The sequence below is a fragment of the Myodes glareolus genome, chromosome 21, assembly GCF_982192425.1.
Source record: "Myodes glareolus chromosome 21, mMyoGla1.1, whole genome shotgun sequence".
NCBI lineage: Eukaryota > Metazoa > Chordata > Mammalia > Rodentia > Cricetidae > Myodes > Myodes glareolus.
In genome coordinates this window covers 40,314,579-40,331,785 of record NC_142046.1, presented here as the reverse complement: position 1 = coordinate 40,331,785, position 17,207 = coordinate 40,314,579, and the positions used below count along the sequence as shown (strand labels likewise).

The following is a 17,207-nucleotide window of genomic DNA, read 5'->3' as shown; positions in this document are numbered from 1 at the left end:
CAGGGCTGACAATTTGGTACTGGATAACTTGTTGGTGTGCTCTTCCCTGGGGAAAATTGTCTTTCCTGCTCTCAGCATTTCTTGTTTCCTGTCTAGGGTGGAGTCTCTTGAGCCTTCCCTGCTCCATGTTAGCTTGTCTGTTGTTGTCATCATTGTTTTGTTCTTGTTTCGGCAGCCACGTTGGTGAGATTTTCTGGGTATATCTGCTCTGACATTGCTAGGAACCACAGTTTCACAGCAAACACCCTGTAACTTTGTCTTTTGCAATCTTTCTTACTCCCCCTTTGCAAAGATCCCTGAGCCTGAAGTTCCACCAATTTATTTTTACTACAATTTATAAAATAATGTTCAATTTGACATTAAGGTTGCATCTTTATATTTATTTTCTTTCTTGAATATTAGTGGGATGAATCCTTTTCATATTATTGACAGTTTTCTGTTTTGTTGTTCATACACTTTATTTTTCTGTGTAAAATGTTTGCAAACCTAAAAAGCAAAACATAAAACCAATTAATCGAGAAGGAAAAATTTTAGTAAAGCAGTAAAGAGAGTGAGTGTTCCAGACATTTCTACCCTCTGATTATACTCAGGTGTTATTGTTTTTGTGGCGTGGATGTTGCCTTGGAACACTGCTTTTAGTGTATTTATGGCAGAGTGGCACTAAAGCCAAGAGTTTGTCAAAACTAGAAAGATCTGCCAGAATTCTGCAAGTTGTGTTTTAAGGCATGAGGCTTAGGCCTTGAATGCAGAGCTAGGAATCCATAATCGGCAGTAGCTGGAGCTAGAGCTGGAGCTAGAGCTGTAGTTTTAACTACCCGAGACACATTAAAAGTGTTGTCTATATCTTTGAATCTTTGGACAGCCATGTGAGATAAACGATCCCTTTATCAAGCAGTGTGAAGACCTATTTAGAGAGGAGCGATCCCCTCTCAGGCCACAGGACTGGTTAAGGATTTCAATTATAGGTAGAGGATTTTTTCAAAGCACACAGTGTTTTTAATCATAAACCTGGCCAATTTCTGACCAAATTGAACTCAATACAGCAGGAAGAGACGGGGTTTTGTTTGATTCTTTGTTAAAGTTTTTCTTTTCTGATTGCTTTTGTTTTACAACAATTTATACCAAAGGAGCTGAGTAAGGCAGGCCAAGCTGCCTTGGCCTCTCCATTTTCTCTGGCTAAGACAAAGCTTGAGGATTTGCAGAGTTCCATTTTCTCTCTGTTTGGTGCATCTCTAGGCAAGGGCAATTATGCCACCGAACGGTACTTTGATAGATAGAAGAACCAGGAGAAGTCATGGAACCTCATCTTCTAAAGTGACTGTGATCATCCCGAGAAGTCTGAGAATTACATTTTTAGAAGTATTTTTGAAATTATGGATTTATGAAGCTCACCTCCCACTCCTCAGCTCCCACTCCTACTCATCTCCTTTGGAGATAGGGCCAGGTGCCACTCCCCTTTTCTCTTGAATAGTGCACACTCTTGTGAGTATCCTGGGTAGATCTTTGAATGTTGGGTTAACATTGGAAAGAGAGTCAGGATCAGCACACACACACACACACACACACACACACACACACACACACACACACACTTTTCCTTCCTAATCACTTGCCCTCTTCTTCCCCTTTCAACTCCTCCCTTCTTCCTATTTTTAGCTCAACTTCTTACTCGAGATTGTTCCCTTTTATTTCAAGAATCATCTATTCTTCACCATATCTGATCATTATAGAGGTGTACATGTGGATTGTGATGGAAAATTTTTTGATCAGTGAGCCTCCGAGAACTTTTGAGGACTTTTATTCCCTCCTCCCTGGAGTTTAACTATTAATTGCCTCCTCTTTACAATTTTAACTGCTTCTTTGAAGCAAGGCAGAGATTTACTAGTCTCTTGCTGTCGTTGTCATTGACAGTATCTGAGGCCAGCTTTCTCAAACCCACTGCATATGCCACACAGCCCTGTTATCATTTCAGTACCACACTCTCCCTACTCTCTCCCCTTTGGTTCTTGGGTTCTCTACTTCAGTGGAGAGAGAGGAAGCATCAGGCGGAGAATCCCACAACTTTAGAGACCTCCACATGACGAATTCTGATGAATGCTTCAGGCTCACTAGGGTAAACTTTCTGGAACACATTTCTTCCTACTTGTGGTTTCCAGGCGGAAAGTCCTTAATTCTCTGAGTATAGCCTCCCTCACACATGCAGCTCTTGTTATATGGTGGGCACTGAAGCAACCATCTCAGAATCACAGAATCTTAGATCTGGAGAACATTAATGATCATCTAACAGAATACTTTCTCGGAGTGGTTGGTTGAGCTATAATCTTCAAAGACCATGTGATTATAACTAGGGTTAGAACCTTAGGTTTCCTAAGTTGGCTTTGAACTGCCTTGACTAGCTCGGGACTCCTGAGATGCGACTTTCTTCACACTTTCCCACGCAACATCCCTCGGTATTGCTCAAAATTGCATTCTGCCACAGTTGACTTGAATGCTGACTATTTTCCATGGAGGCAATATTAAAATTTCATATTGGTATATTCCTAATCAGTAATTTATCGTCATTTAACGCAGATATGATTACAGCATTACTAGTCTTTAATCATTTTTAAAAATGTACACCATCCTCCAGGTCCTGGTAAAGTGACATAAATGTGTAGGCTTACCAAAAACAGGATCTGAGCCGGGTGGTGGTGGTGCACGCCTTTAATCTCGGCACTCAGGAGGCAGAGGGAGGTGAATCTCCCTGAGTTCAAGGCCAGCCTGGTTTGCAAGAGTTAGTGCCAGGACAAAGCTATGCAGAGAAACCCTATCTCAAAAAGCCAAAAACAAACAAACCAAAAAGCAACAGGATCTGTGGCCCATTCCTAACAGAAGCATCTGCCATCAACTTGTATTAGAAAAAGACAACTGAAATAAATCTAATACTCTAAAATATAATTTTTGGCATTTGAAAAGATTTCAGAGATATTCCTTGCTCTTGGAAGAGACCATCGTTAGTACTGAGATATGTGTTCCTCCTTACCTGGTGGGGGCATAAGAGGAGGGGAGTTAAGAGAGGAGTGTCTTCAAAAAAAGCATACGGGCCTCATGCTACAGTGGTATGTTCTAGAGCTTCAGTCAAGGGAAAGCTAGGGGTGGGTGCAGATTTTATTTTTCATATTAAGGAAAGATGGGTTTAAAAGACCCAGGGACGTGTGTGTGTGTGTGTGTGTGTGTGTGTGTGTGTGTGTGTGTGTGTAACTCAGCGCAGTGACAGCCCCCTTGCCTAGGCTTCCTGTCTCAGTAGCACAAAACAAACTTAAAGCAAAGGATAAAGACTGATCTGAGTAGAAATCACCGCGTGAAAAGTGGCCCAGTGGCCTGCGTACTGTCTCTACAGCCACTAGGTGGTATCCAGATGCCCCCAATCCATCCCATCCCAGGACTGCATCCCTTCGGGCTGGGCTCTGTGACAAACCACAGCCTCCAGGATCTAGCTAAGGAGCGGTCTCCAGTGCCTTGCAGGGAAGGCGACCCGAGAGGAGGCAGACGCGGCCAGGGCTCAGGCGGCTCAGAACCCCTCTTGCCGACCAGGGGAGGGGACGGAACATTCCCGGTGGCACATGCCTGGGGCCCCCTGCGGGGCCTGGGACAACCGGAGGTGGCGATGGGGTAGGCGGCGGGCAGGGAGTCTCTTCCAGCTGGAAAGTGGGAGTGACAGAAGCCGCTGACAGGGAGGGGGCAGGGGAGACACTCCAGGCCCGTCTGGTGGGCGAGGGCTGCCGCGGTTTCCCGGCTGCTGTGGTTTTCCTAACTGTCTGACAGTGGCAGGCCTGGCTGCAAGGAATCTTTTCCAGGTCTCTCGATTGGGAGTCTCTGTCCCCAGCTCTAGTCGGGTGAAGCAGAGCCCCACCCTAGTGTCCCAACATCCTGTATTCAAGCATGCTTGGTGTAACACGCTAACCCTTACACCTACTGGGCAAACGTCCTTTAGGGCAAGCCATTAACCTTCTACCACCCCAATTCTCTTCCTTAACCCAGGACTTGGCCTATGGCGAACGATAATATTAAAAACAGTTTAATACTTAACGGTTTAAAGCAGTTCACTCAGAATCTGGTACAGAGAACTCTGCACCAGCAATATGTTCAATACACGTGCAAATGCCATATGCATGTAACATTAACTGTCCCTGACCATTAGTAAATTGGGAAGAAAATGCTGGATATTTAGAACACATCTACACGGACAAATTTCCAAGCTTTAAGACAAGGAAGAAATTCCAAATACAATGAGTTTATATTTATAATATTAAAATTTTAAAGAGACCATTACATGTATTCAGATATGAACTCTATATCAATTTGAGAAAGTCAATAATGGTAGTCGTTTTGGAAATATATGGACTATGGGTAATTTACTTTCACTTCAATAATATCTATATTGCTTCTTTTTGACAAGGAGAAAATATCATTAAAAAAAGACAAACCCATGCATTTGCCTAGGATTTATGATGATGTTACTTCCACTCCCGACACAGCAAGAGACAACCAACCAAACAACAAGATGAAGACAATGGTTAAGAGAATAAAATAAGTATAGAAGTGGGAACAGGAAAAGGGGCTCCCATCTTCACAAAAAGCTCTTGCAGGTTAGAAAAGAACTTAAGACTCACACAGGAGATGACCACAGCAGATCAAAATCTCACCCAAAAGGAAAACCAAATGAAATATTTAAAAAACAGAAAAGGTTTAGTTCCTTTAGCTAGGAAACGAAGATTAGTATAAACCACAACTAGGAAGGGTCATCTCATCTAGGTTGCAGAGACTCCTTTCCCAATAGCCACCGAGAATGTCTGATGTTGTAATTCCAGTCTGGGACGCTTGCCTAGGAAGGACTTCTTGCAATGTTGTTTATTTGCAAACAATGAAAACAATCAAAATGCCCGAAAATAAGAAAATGTTGTCTACTGTCCATTTTCACTGAGGACAGCCCTGTGCATTCCATTAAATGGTTATAATCAAGACAGCACGGTGTTCATAATATTATCCTGGAGGAATGAGTGTAAAAGCAGCACCTAAATTGTGTTTATGGATTCATATGAACAGCTCCTACGTAAGACTGGAAGAAAACACAGCACAACAGAAAAAGCTAGAGGTCGCCTATCTTTTAGCTTTGAATTCTCCTGTAGTTTGCACTTCTCTATCATTGATAGTTGAATCCACCTGCCTTGTACTCGTATCATACTGAGAGTCCGGGCTGTAGGTATTGCGGTTGTGCCTGGATGGAAACAGGGAAGGTTTCCCACTTTGTGACATTTTCATTATATTGGGATAAATACAACAAATGAACTAATTACAGATTTCTGGAAAGAACTGAAGGAGATGAGGAGCAGATTCTTAATTGGGGTGATTCTATGGCGATTTCACTGAGGTGGAGACTTCTGGGCTGAAGCTTGAAGAAGAATTACAAGGAGGGGGAAGGGCTTCAGGTGAACTGAAGCCAGGCGGGGGCGGGAAAGAGTCATTTTATGAGTCATGGGAAGGAGACCAGTGATCTGAATTTAAAGATGACGTTCAAAGGGCCGGAAGAGCTCAAACTTGCATCGTGTGAGCCTCTAGCAATTGCTGATTTGATTGATTGTAAGCATAATTGGAGTTTACTGAGCATTGCTAGTCTCATTTGAAAGGATGGAGGGAGACGAAGATCTTCCTAAGAGTGTGTCAGAGGAACCGTGAACCGTGATAAAGGATGCTGTTGCTTTTAGATGAGATAACTCCAGATTGGGTCATTTTCTGAAATGCAAGACTACAACATTAAGATTGGATCAAGAGGCCCAAGATAGTCTGTGCTCTCTCTAAGGAGAAACAAATTTAGATTGCTCTGCCCTTTGCCCAAAGCAGTCACCACACAGGGCCCCCCGCTCTTGCTACTCAATCTGTTGCCCATTGGTGCCTAACTTTCAGTGATCAATCAGAAGAAGTGTACTGCCATTTCCCCAATCTAACATTTCTCCTATTTTTTTTGCTCATTCAAAGGGATATTTTAACAGAATATACATAATACATTTTGACACAAAACAACTAATTAGGCAATACCCTTAACTATTGATTTCCGTATGTGGTTTGGTGTGGAATCTAAGAGGCTAATACTGCAGCCTTTTTTTTTTTTGGAAAGATTTGTGAAAATCAAACTATGCTGATTAGCAAAATATATCCAAAAGAGAATGGTTAAACAGTTTCTAAATTGCACTAAGAGCTTTATGACTTCATGCCAACATAGTTTTCTTTTCTGTGCTTTGTAACAACTTAGAGGCTATAAGCAAACAATAATTTTTAGCCACATTTAAGTATTAGTTTTTAAATTTTATTTTATTTCTACTTTTTTTGAGTCTTTGTGGATTTCACATCGTGCAGTCTGTTCCCACTTACCTCCCGGTGTCCGCACATCTATCCTCTGCCCTTGCAACCTCTCCTCAAGTCAAAACCAAATTTAAAAGAAAAACCAAACCAAACCAAAACAAAGAAACAAAACAGAGTGAAAACATAAACAAAAACATAAATAAAATTTAAAAAAGAAAAAGAAGACTTTTGTCAAGGAACCTGTAGTGTAGTTTGTTGAGTCACACAGCTTACCCTTCAGTCTGTTCCTCTTTACTTATAAGTGCTCATTGTCACAACTCATTGGTCTGACCCGAGGCCTCTGCTTTCTGCCACACCATGGATAATGGGCTCTCACTGGGGCTTCTCTTGGATATTCTGTTGTTGTCCTGTTGTGTCATGGAGATCCTGTTGTTTTGGATCTGTAATTTCATCCCCTTCATATGCTCCAATAGTTCATAGATTTGGTGGATGTTGGGGTGGGCTGACTCATAGTCCAGGTTCCGACTCTGGGTGGTAGCTGGGTTGGGCAGCTTGCTAGCTTTCCCTCCTCATCACTACTTGGGCGAGCTCTCTAGCACTGCCTTGGCTAACTCATTCTGTGCAGCCTACAGCAAGGAGCAGGATTCCTTCTCCTGTCTTCTGGCCCTCAGACCCAAATTCCCCTCACTCATATTGCCAGGTCCAGCCCTACTGTTTTACCCAGGCAAGGTGAAGGCTCTCTCTCTCTCTCTTGATTGCCATGGGGGGAATATGAGGTGAGTATCAGCTCTCCTGCTTTCATCCCCTCAGGGCTGGCTCATGTGTATCCCAGACAACAGGGTTGGCTCTAGTGTGCTGCCCAGACTGGGTACAGGATCTGCTCTCCTGGGTGCTGCAGCTGGTGTGGGACAGGCCTAGCTCTCCCACTCTGGTCATCCCAGGGCCAGCTGTCTCACCAGCTGCAGGTGGTAATGGGCGAGGGGGAAGGGCACATTTCCCTCACCCATGCCACTACATTGCAAACAAGGGGAAGTGGGCTCCGCTCTTCTGCTCTCATGCCCTCAGGGTTGACTCATTTGTGTTCCTGATCACAGGGTCAGCTCTAATGTGCTTTCCAGGTGAGGTACATGTCTATGATGAGGAGTGGAGCCATCTTTCCCAAGTACAAGACCTGCTACCAGGAACAGATGTGTCTCACTGTCAAGGATAGCCTTATGTTATCACAACATTTTAAATACCATATTCTGTGTATCTCTAAAGTGTTTGAAGACCACCTTATTTGTTTGAACTTGGAAACATACCTAGCATGACTATAAGTTTGATTGTTATAGGTGACTAACTACTAACTTGCATTTTTTTAAATTAAATTTTTTTTATTATCCTAAATACTTTGTAACTTTGAAGAACTAGAAATTTACACTACTTTGTTAAATGAGCTGCATATGGTATAATATCTTAAACAGGAGTAGAAACACATATACAATATTACAAAAATAACCTCAAATTTGTATCAATATATAAAAATCCATACCAATGTAAAATATTTATAACTAATAGTTGCTTTTTAAGTTTAAAAGTAGACTAAATAGTCTACCCTTTTATCCTATCATTCCTATACTTCCCCTTTTTTTTCAGAATGAGGTTCATGAATGTAATCTCCCTTATTTATTATTCTCCCTCACTATGACCAATAACAAATTTCAAACAATACCCTTAAAAGATTATAAACATCTTTAATCCATAGAACAACCAAAAACCACACACCCCACCATAGAACAACCCAAAACCACCCACCCCACCTCTTAGAAACATGGGTGTCAAGTTCATAAATTACTTTCTGCTGTCTGGGAACAATGACATCTTTAAGGGACCCTGAAAAAATTGAGATAATGATCATGTCCTGGGAGAGTTAGGTGTTGTCCATTCTTGGTATGATGGGAACTTGGAGGGCTTATTTGAAGTCTTACTTAGAGTAGTCTATGAGGCTGGACTTTCTTAGTTAACTTTTTTGAAGTTGTTTTTAGCAGTTTGAAGTCCAAAGTTGATATTTGGGTGGGTCAGCTTAGTGGCATTACCGCAATCTAGGAGGAATCATCTTTGTGGGGCTCCATCATCTTTTGAAGACTTCAAAGGTCACTTTTACAAGTGGTCACAGTTCACTGCAGAAAACTTAAACAATTTGATTGTCATATGCAGTAGATCTTGGAGAAGTTAAAGGACCACAATTTGTTAAGTACATCCGGGGCACACAAGCTTAATTCCTAGTTACATACTTCAGATTCAAGCCCCAAATCACACACAACAAGCAAGGTGAAGTTTATTTATAGAATTAATTAGTATTCTATATGACCATTAATATCATTACAGAAAGTTTAAATATATATAATAATCTTATAAATTTTTAGATATTTATACTTAAGAAAAAAATTTAAAGAGTCAAAATAAAACCAAAGGATTATGAGATTAGTGGCAATAAAACAGACTGTTAATTTTGTTCTTTCTTCTGTCTCTTACCAGGTAACTCTTCTGATATGAGACAGAAACTTTGGATTCTTTTTTTAACAAGCATGCTTGGTTTTAGAGAATGAGCAAGCCACACTCCACATCCAAAGCCACCTTTAATCTTTAATTGAATTGGGACTACAAAAAGGCAATTTATTTTGTGTGTATGTAGAAAATAGCAGAAACAAACATTAGGAAAGATTTATGAAATTTTATTCTGTTGAAAGTATACTATACCATTAGGCCAATTTATTTTTTCTCTTGTGACATCTTCTCTAGATGATTCATCAGTTTTCTTCAGATGTCTCATTGGTTCAGTGATCTTCATATTCCTTAACTGGATGCCTTCAACACCCTGGAAAGACAAAAATAAAACCCTACCCCAATCCTAATTTTGGGGAGTTTCCCTTTTTGGAAAGTTATATCTGGTCAAATGAAATGCATTTGTTAGTCATATAAGTTAGTTTAGACTGAATGGCCTTGCTCTTTGATGAAATATTACCTTTTCTAAACAAGAGGCCTCTTCTGTTTGAATTTAATCTTTATTGATTTTGATGGTAACAAAGCTTTTCTTCTTTGGGAACAAAAGCAAAACCTCTTTCCCAATGTAACACATATCCTGGTTTCCATTCTGAGGTCAACACATTTTAAAAATATATAGGTTCACTTAATTCAGGAATTCTTTCTACTATCCAATGTCTCTCTGCAGCTGTCATTCCTTTATCAACAGTATTTAAAATTTAAAGTTAATCAAGCATTGTGTAATCTATCTCTGGTAGGTCTTTATATTCCCTTTCTGTTTATTAAGCATATCATTTAAAGTGCAATTATATCTTTCTATAACTGCTTATCCCGTAGAATTGTATATTGTACCTGTAATATGCTTTAGGTCATAAGATGTAAAAAAATATTGTTTCATTACTAGGGACATATGCTCAAGAATTGTCCATCTTAATTTGTACAGGTATTCCCATTATAGCTGTAACTGGTGGTCATTCTTGTCTGTCCACTGGATAAACCAATGCTCATTTTCTAATAACCTTGGGCCACTCTTCTTTAAAAGTTTCAACAGACCACAGTGTGGTAGGTTCTGATCTAAAATTCCTCTGTATGTGTGTGATTTCTTTTTTGTATCATTGGTAGGTTTTTCTAAGGTTTGTATCTTATTAGTCAATTTTTTATATTTGGTACAGATATCAAATCATTTTAAAGGATAAAACATGAATCACTAAACTGATAATAATTACAATTGACATTATTTCAATCCAAGCGATGCCAGTTATTCCCCATTTTTAGTAATTTTAAACCATCCATTGTGAAATCATATAGACTTCTAACTCCCTGATTATGATATTTCCCATTCTTAATGTGGGAAGATTTTTAAAAAGTAAAACCCAATTCTTTTCTTAAGAAGTGCCTCAGAAGATCAGATGACATTTTTGTCATAGCAGTGACTATATCAGTGGTAGAACTGTGCAGGAGAGGTGGTTGGGGGGGCAGTTGCAGTGGCAGCTGTGGTTGTCTTGGGGTGGTATCTAGGCAACCAGGTTAGTCTGAGTGGTGGGGTGGCAGCAGGCTATTGCTGCACAGGCTAAGGACACCTGCAGCTGCTAATGTGTAGCTGTGGGTAGAGGGAGTAGAGCGGTGGCAGTAACATGATGGAGGAGGGTTAACTGTCTATGTGTTACTTTCATTGGTTAATAATGAAACTGCCTTGGCTTTTGATAGGACAGCAGCTTAGATAGGTGGAGTAGACAGAACAGAATGCTGGGAGGAAGAAGGCAATGAGGCAGACGCCATGACTCTCCTCTCCGAGACAGCCCCAGGTTAGAATCCTCCTGGTAAGCCACCACCTCGTGGTGCTACACAAATTATTAGAAATGGGTTAGATCAATATGTAAGAGTTAGCCAATAAGAGGCTACAGATAATGGGCCAAGCAGTGTTTAAAAGAATACAGTTTCCGTATAATTATTTCGGGTAAAGCTAGCTGGGCAGTGGGAAGCAGCCCGCTGTTCCTTTTACTACAGTAGCAGTAGAAGCGAATGTGGATGTGAGCCAAGTCACTTGTAGTAGGTAACTGGGCCTCCAGCATTTGGGGCCTAGGTCACAAAACCCATGACTCATGGGGGCTTTGAGGGAGGGATAGAGAAACCTCCCAAGCAGTGTCTGTGGTAGTAGGGGAAGAGGTGGCGGCTTTGCTGCCATATGATCTAATGCCACGTATTGAATGCCAGATGAAGTCTTTATTCAATTATTCTTTTATTAATAAGAACTTGGGAGTCTATTGGTGTAAAAATCCTACTGATCAGAGAAGTTGTGGAAAAGTGACCAGGGACCTCCTCCTCTCTTTCCTTCCTCCATCTTAGACAAAAATGGGGAAAGGTTATGGAATAATCTTTTTTTATACGGTGAAGATTATGTCTTTGTCAAGGTGCCTTCTGATTAGTTTAATAAAAGAGTTGACTGGCTGGCAGCTAGACAGGAAGTATAGGTCAGACAGCAAGATACAGAGGACACTAGGAAGAAGAAGGGCAGAGGTTGGGAGTTGTGAGAGATGCAGAAAGAAGCAAGATGAGCATGCTGTGTTGAAAGGAGTTATACCATGTGACAGAGGGTAGATAAGAAATACAGGTTAATTTAAAATATAAGAGCTAATAATAAGCCTGAGCTATTGTCTGAGCATTTACAATTTATATTAAGTCTCCATTCTGGGAACTGGAGGGAGGGAAAGAAAAGTCTGCCTACATGTGACCTTGGTGGCAACATGGACTAAGACATAGTACAGACCCTGGCTGTGGTAGAACCTTGGACCCAGACGTGGTCCTAGGCAGCAGCCTGGCTCAGATGTCACCATGGCCCCAGGTGGCAGAATAATCAACCTGGGCCAGCATGATCCCCTGCAATAGTGCGCCCTTTGACACCAACATGGCTCCAGGTGGCAGCCCAGACCTCAGGCATCCACGTGGTCCCTGACAGCAACATGGGCTAGGAACATCAACACAGATAGCTGCCAAAGCAGGATCATGGACCCAGATAAGGTCGTTGGCAACAGCCTGGGGCCAGGTTGTCACCATGGTCCCAGATGGCTGTGTAGGCCACCCAGTTGGCATGGTCCCTGTGACAGTGTGACCCTCAGACACCAATATGGACCCAGATGACACCCCAGACAGCAGGCCCTGTCACAGCCCCCAGCAGTGACAGGAGCCATAGACATCCATACAGGCCCTCTCAACTGTTTCAGGGTCCCAGATCAAGACCTCTCACCCTTGGTCATAGCCCAGGCACAGACATCTCCCTGGACTCAGGAGTCCAGCTGTTCATTCACTTCAGCCAATTCCTGACCACCCTCATCTCTCCAGATCAGCCTGTCTCCCCAGCCCATGAACCATTCCACTGCTCCCTCTCTTCTACCTCTTCACCCCTATTTTCTCACCAGAATGGCACCCAACTGCCTAGTGCCAGGGTTCTTGGTTGGATCACAAGTGGCCTTTGGTTTATAAAATTCTGAAGTTGCCCTTGGCCTTGTGCATTTATTTTATGATAGTGGGTATACTATGAATAAAGAATTAATAAACAGTATTTGAACATCTGATACCATTCCTAGAGCTTATGACAACTTCAGGATTTCACTACTTCCCTTCATTTCCTTTAAATTTCTCGATATTGGAAGGAACAGTGTCTTCTCATATGATGTTACTATTTTACTGGGAAGACTGTCTTTAACATCGACTGGAGAAGTTTTGGTGAATGGTGAAACAGTAGGGTTCCTCCACTACCTGTAGTATTAGTGTGGGATTTGATGGTATCAACTTGTAGCCCAAGCATGTGGGAGGCTGAGGCAGAAGGTTTCCCTAAGTCTGGGCAGCATAGTAACAGTAATATGACCAGTCCAAGAGGGAGGCAGGAAGGGCAAATGCTTTGATGCTTTGTAATCTCTTTGGATTCTATATCACCCTTTGTTGTAATGTCTTTCTGGTTCCCTTCCAGCTCTTTGATGAGCTCAGATTGTTTTCTTTAAAAAGATTACACATTCAACCGGTCACTCCTAAAATGCTTTCCTAATAGTCTGGTCTAAAAACAGAGTTAGTGAACAAAACAAACTAATATCTGGGAAGAGGATTGAGTATGGAGTCAGATGTTCGACTTGGTCAGTACATAGTTAAGCACAAGGCCTCAAGATATAGGAAACAGGTAAAATGAAGCCAATATATTGAAAGCAGTATTCCAAATTATTTTTCAAAAATATTTGTCTTTTTAAAGGCATAGGACCTAAATACACACACACACGCGTACACACACACACACACACACACACACACACACACACACACTCTCTCTCTCTCTCTCTGTATCCTGATAGGTTTTACACTTCTGTCAACAGGGTGTGCTAGGCATCCTGTGTAAATATGGATAAAAAAATGTACTTTTCTGTTTGATTACAAATGTGCACATCCTTTGGTAGATGTGGGGAACAGATGTCTTTGGGGTAACAGATGTCTTGGCTTTTATAGACTAATTGGCAAAGAGGAGGGAAAAAGGGAGATAATTAAAGGGGTGGGAAGAGACACGAGCAAAGAGCAGTCTTCATGTTGGGGAAAGATCTAATAGACCTCCTTATTATGGGTAATTGCCCCTTTCTTCACCCTCATTTGCTGCCTTGTACCATATGACTTCAGAGTAAGTATAAGATAAAGAGCCACAAGGAGGGACTGCTATCTGCTAACAACCAGGTTTATCTTACTATGGAGTATTCTAAAGAACCGACTCAATTAACATCAGGTGTTAAAACAAAATAGAAAAGCATAAATCAAATCAGTCATGGTAACTTCCATTTCAGTTGGCAGCTTAAGGAACTGTGTTGAGGATGGCTGGTGTAAAGAAATAGCCTCTAATCATACAAATGCAGCCACATAGTGGACTGGTGAGAAGGGAAGGATGAGAGAGACAGAATATGGCATGTGTTAGTTTTACATTTTAGGTCTCATTTAGTTGGCTCTTTGCCCCTTTTCAGTGCGGTTGTCTGCCTATTGACCTGCAGTAAGGAGGGACGTTGAATAGGTGTTTGCGCCCATTGCCATTATCAGATCCTCAATTTTGGCTGTGTTTTCTATCCTGCAAGGTTTAAGGAAGAGGTGGCGTTCTCTATGTCTTACTAAGTCTAGATTATCCTGGTTTGTGTCTTTTACAGGAATTCTCTAGCTTGTTAAGATATTAGTTTAAAGTGCCAATCATCCCCTGATAAGAAATTCTATGTACCTGTTTTCTTGTGAAGATCCAGTCAGTGCATTGAAGAGAAATATAGGGGACGTGGGTGGGATATCTTCAGAAGCTTACTTGCTGTAGAATTTAGATAAACCAAAGAGGCTGATTATTCGTTCTAGCATAAGGCACATGGTATTGAGTTTTATTTGGCCACCTGTGCTGTCAGTAAACTAGTAAATAGAATTTGCCTAAAAATAACCACCCTGCCTTACATTTCATTGAAATAATACAGATTAAAGTGTCAGATACCAGTAATAATGACTAACTTATTTCTCTTATGTTAACATTGAATTTTATTTAGCCTCTAGAAACTAGTGTGGTTTCCAAAACAGTTCTTGACACTATGGCAGCTTGGACGGTATAGAAACAAGATCGCTTGTGTAGTATAGAGATTGGTACATTCAGTCAATTACTTGATATTTTTTTGTGCCTCATTTCATATTTCCAAAATGAAGATAATTGACAACCAAGCTGCCCTGGGAATTGAACACCATGCTAAATGCACATGAAATCAGCGTGTGTGTCAATGTTGAGTGGTTGATGACTGTTATCACTCCGTGAGGGTCACACATCCCTTAGCTGGTTTCCTTGCCTTCCTGGCTTAGCTACTTCGGAAAACAAAAAAATTAAGATCTTAAAAAAAGATCTATTTATTTTTATTTTATATGTACAGTTCTTTTTCTTGGAGGTATATCTGGGCACCCAGTATATGCAGTGCTTTGGAAGGCCAGGAAAGAGTGACAGATACTTTGGGATTGGAGCTACAGGTTATTGCGAGTAGTGGGAAGCAAATCCAGGTCCTGTGCAAGAGAACCAAGCACTCTTAGCTGCTGAGACAACTCTTCAGCCCAGAGAATCTAAGACTCTGATACTAGAGGGACAAAGTCTGAGATAGCATGTCAAACGACTAGGCTACCCACTTTCAGCCCCTTACATATGAGGGTATGAACCAGTCATAGAGTGGTAAGAGTTTTCCATACTTTGTAATATCAGATTTTCATGAACTGTTAATTTAGAGTTATCATATCTGTAAAATGCAGATAGTGCTCTACAGGTATGTCAAGATTTCTGGGCTTAGTGCTCTTACTTTGGTTCATTTGTCGAGAACTCCATGGCTCCCCAAAGTCAGCCATCAAGTGAGGGACAAAGCCAGGCCAGAGACCATCCTTTCCTGTTCCTACTGAGTGTGGGAAAAGTTAAGAAATGCACTAAAGCTTCTCGAAACATTACATATCAACCCCAATTGTTATCCCTCATTACTTTTTCTGTTATATTAGATTTATATTCTATTCCCAGTTGCTAAAAATTAGGGGGATGAGAAGAAAGCCTGGCTCAGACCTTGAAAAGCACAAGGACACTCAGTCCCCCCTGGCAGAGCAGAGAGAGACTCATTTCCTTGTCAGGGCCTTTGAAATGGCTGTTGGGTCCTGCTTTGGGCAGCTGTTCTTGCAGGGATTATGGAAGTCTGTGGACGGTGTCTGTGTGACGAAGAAAACTAGTTTGACTCTCTTGGATGTTGGCAGCGGTGGTTACTAATGCTTGTATCATACTTCCTTTGTGCCAGAAACGAACACAAAAAGCTCTCTATGATTAATTTACTCTCCTTAGCAACACGATGAGGCAGTATGTTGTCATTGGAGTTATCACCGTCTGTTGAGGACTAAGTGATGTCCCAATGACAAAGCTTGTGAATCAGGTGTTGAAGACACTTGGCAGGTTGGGAAATGCTATGATTCCGTTCAGCGACACCTGGTTAAAGGCTGGTTTTTTTTTTATGTATGATCTCTCTTTTATTTAAGGAAACTGACTTAATATGCTTTTGTTTTGTTGATGTTTTTGATAGAGCCTCACTCTACAGCCCTGCTGGCCTGAAACGTACAGAGATCTGTCTGCCTCTGACTCCTGAGTGCTGGGATGAAAGGTGTGTGCCACCTTAACACGTGTTTTAGTCTCCTTGGTTGTGAGCCTTAGCCTTTCATAGCTAGGCCTTTCATCTCTCCAGACTCCTTAACACGTTTCTTAATCACTCGGTCTTGTACACCTGGCTGTCTGGAATCTCAGCCAACCTCCAATATGGGATTCTACTACAGCTCATTACTATTGATAAAAAGAGTATTTATTCATGATTACTCATTTATAAATTGAATATTTTGTTTAGTGTAAAATTGGGTCTAGTTTTAGTCGTTAGAAATGTAAAGACTAATTTTATTAACTGATTATGTGGCAAAATTTTGGATAGTAAGGTAATTGGAGGTATTTATGGTTTAACCAAACATTCATTAAAATCATGATAGAAATATTTTAGGTTGTAGTACTTGTAAATGATTTATTGAATACAAATCTGAATAAATTAAAACCTCTGAACTCTATACTGACATTTCATAGCAAGACAGAATATGTCATTTGGACATGTTATTGAGCGTGTGAATGTGTGTATGTGCATGTGTGTGTGGGGGGTAAGAGGGATGTTAAGATGATATGCTAATAAACATTTAAGCTTTGAAAGTTTTATTGTCATTATTATAATAAACTCTACTATCAGTGTGCTTTCTTTTGTGGAATAGAGGTGCCCATTGAAAACTGTCTGATGGTCAAATGGCTGTCATACTAAGATATATCCCTTAGCGGAAGGGGAAGTAGAATGGTTCATCAATGCCTTCCAGGTGCCTACGAGGGCAATAGGAACCTTAAGGTCCAGAGAGTAGAAACACCAATAATTTTGGACCTATGTGTTTCTATGGTTTGTTTTGTGTTCAACAAAAACATTTACGAGTTGGGAGAAGTGCAAATGAACATAGCATGCTGGCTCATTGGGTTGCAGTTACCTTGTGTCACGTCATTGTTCTGCAAGCTGTGCCAGCCAGCTCCTTGTTGCTGAGCTACGGTTTCCTAGCATTTCATTGGCACTATTGATTTAGGAGTAAACTGATTGAGCTTGAGAAGGATTTAGAGTGTGGACCAGGAAACCATAGTAACTATAGGAACCGCTGTATAAATTCTGTATAAATCACAATAACCAACCAGAGGATAACTGACTGAGTAGCCTGTTAATGAAGCACAGGATGGAGAGGGTGTCCTTATCACATTAAAAACCCCTCTTCAA

At 41.1% G+C, this 17,207-nt stretch overlaps 1 protein-coding gene across 1 annotated transcript in view; it reads left to right on the top strand.

Annotated features, from left to right (window-relative positions):
- Positions 1-17,207, top strand: part of Acvr1c (activin A receptor type 1C) — a 91,272-nt gene that overhangs the window by 23,450 nt on the left and 50,615 nt on the right. The gene's annotated exons all lie outside the window — the stretch shown is intronic.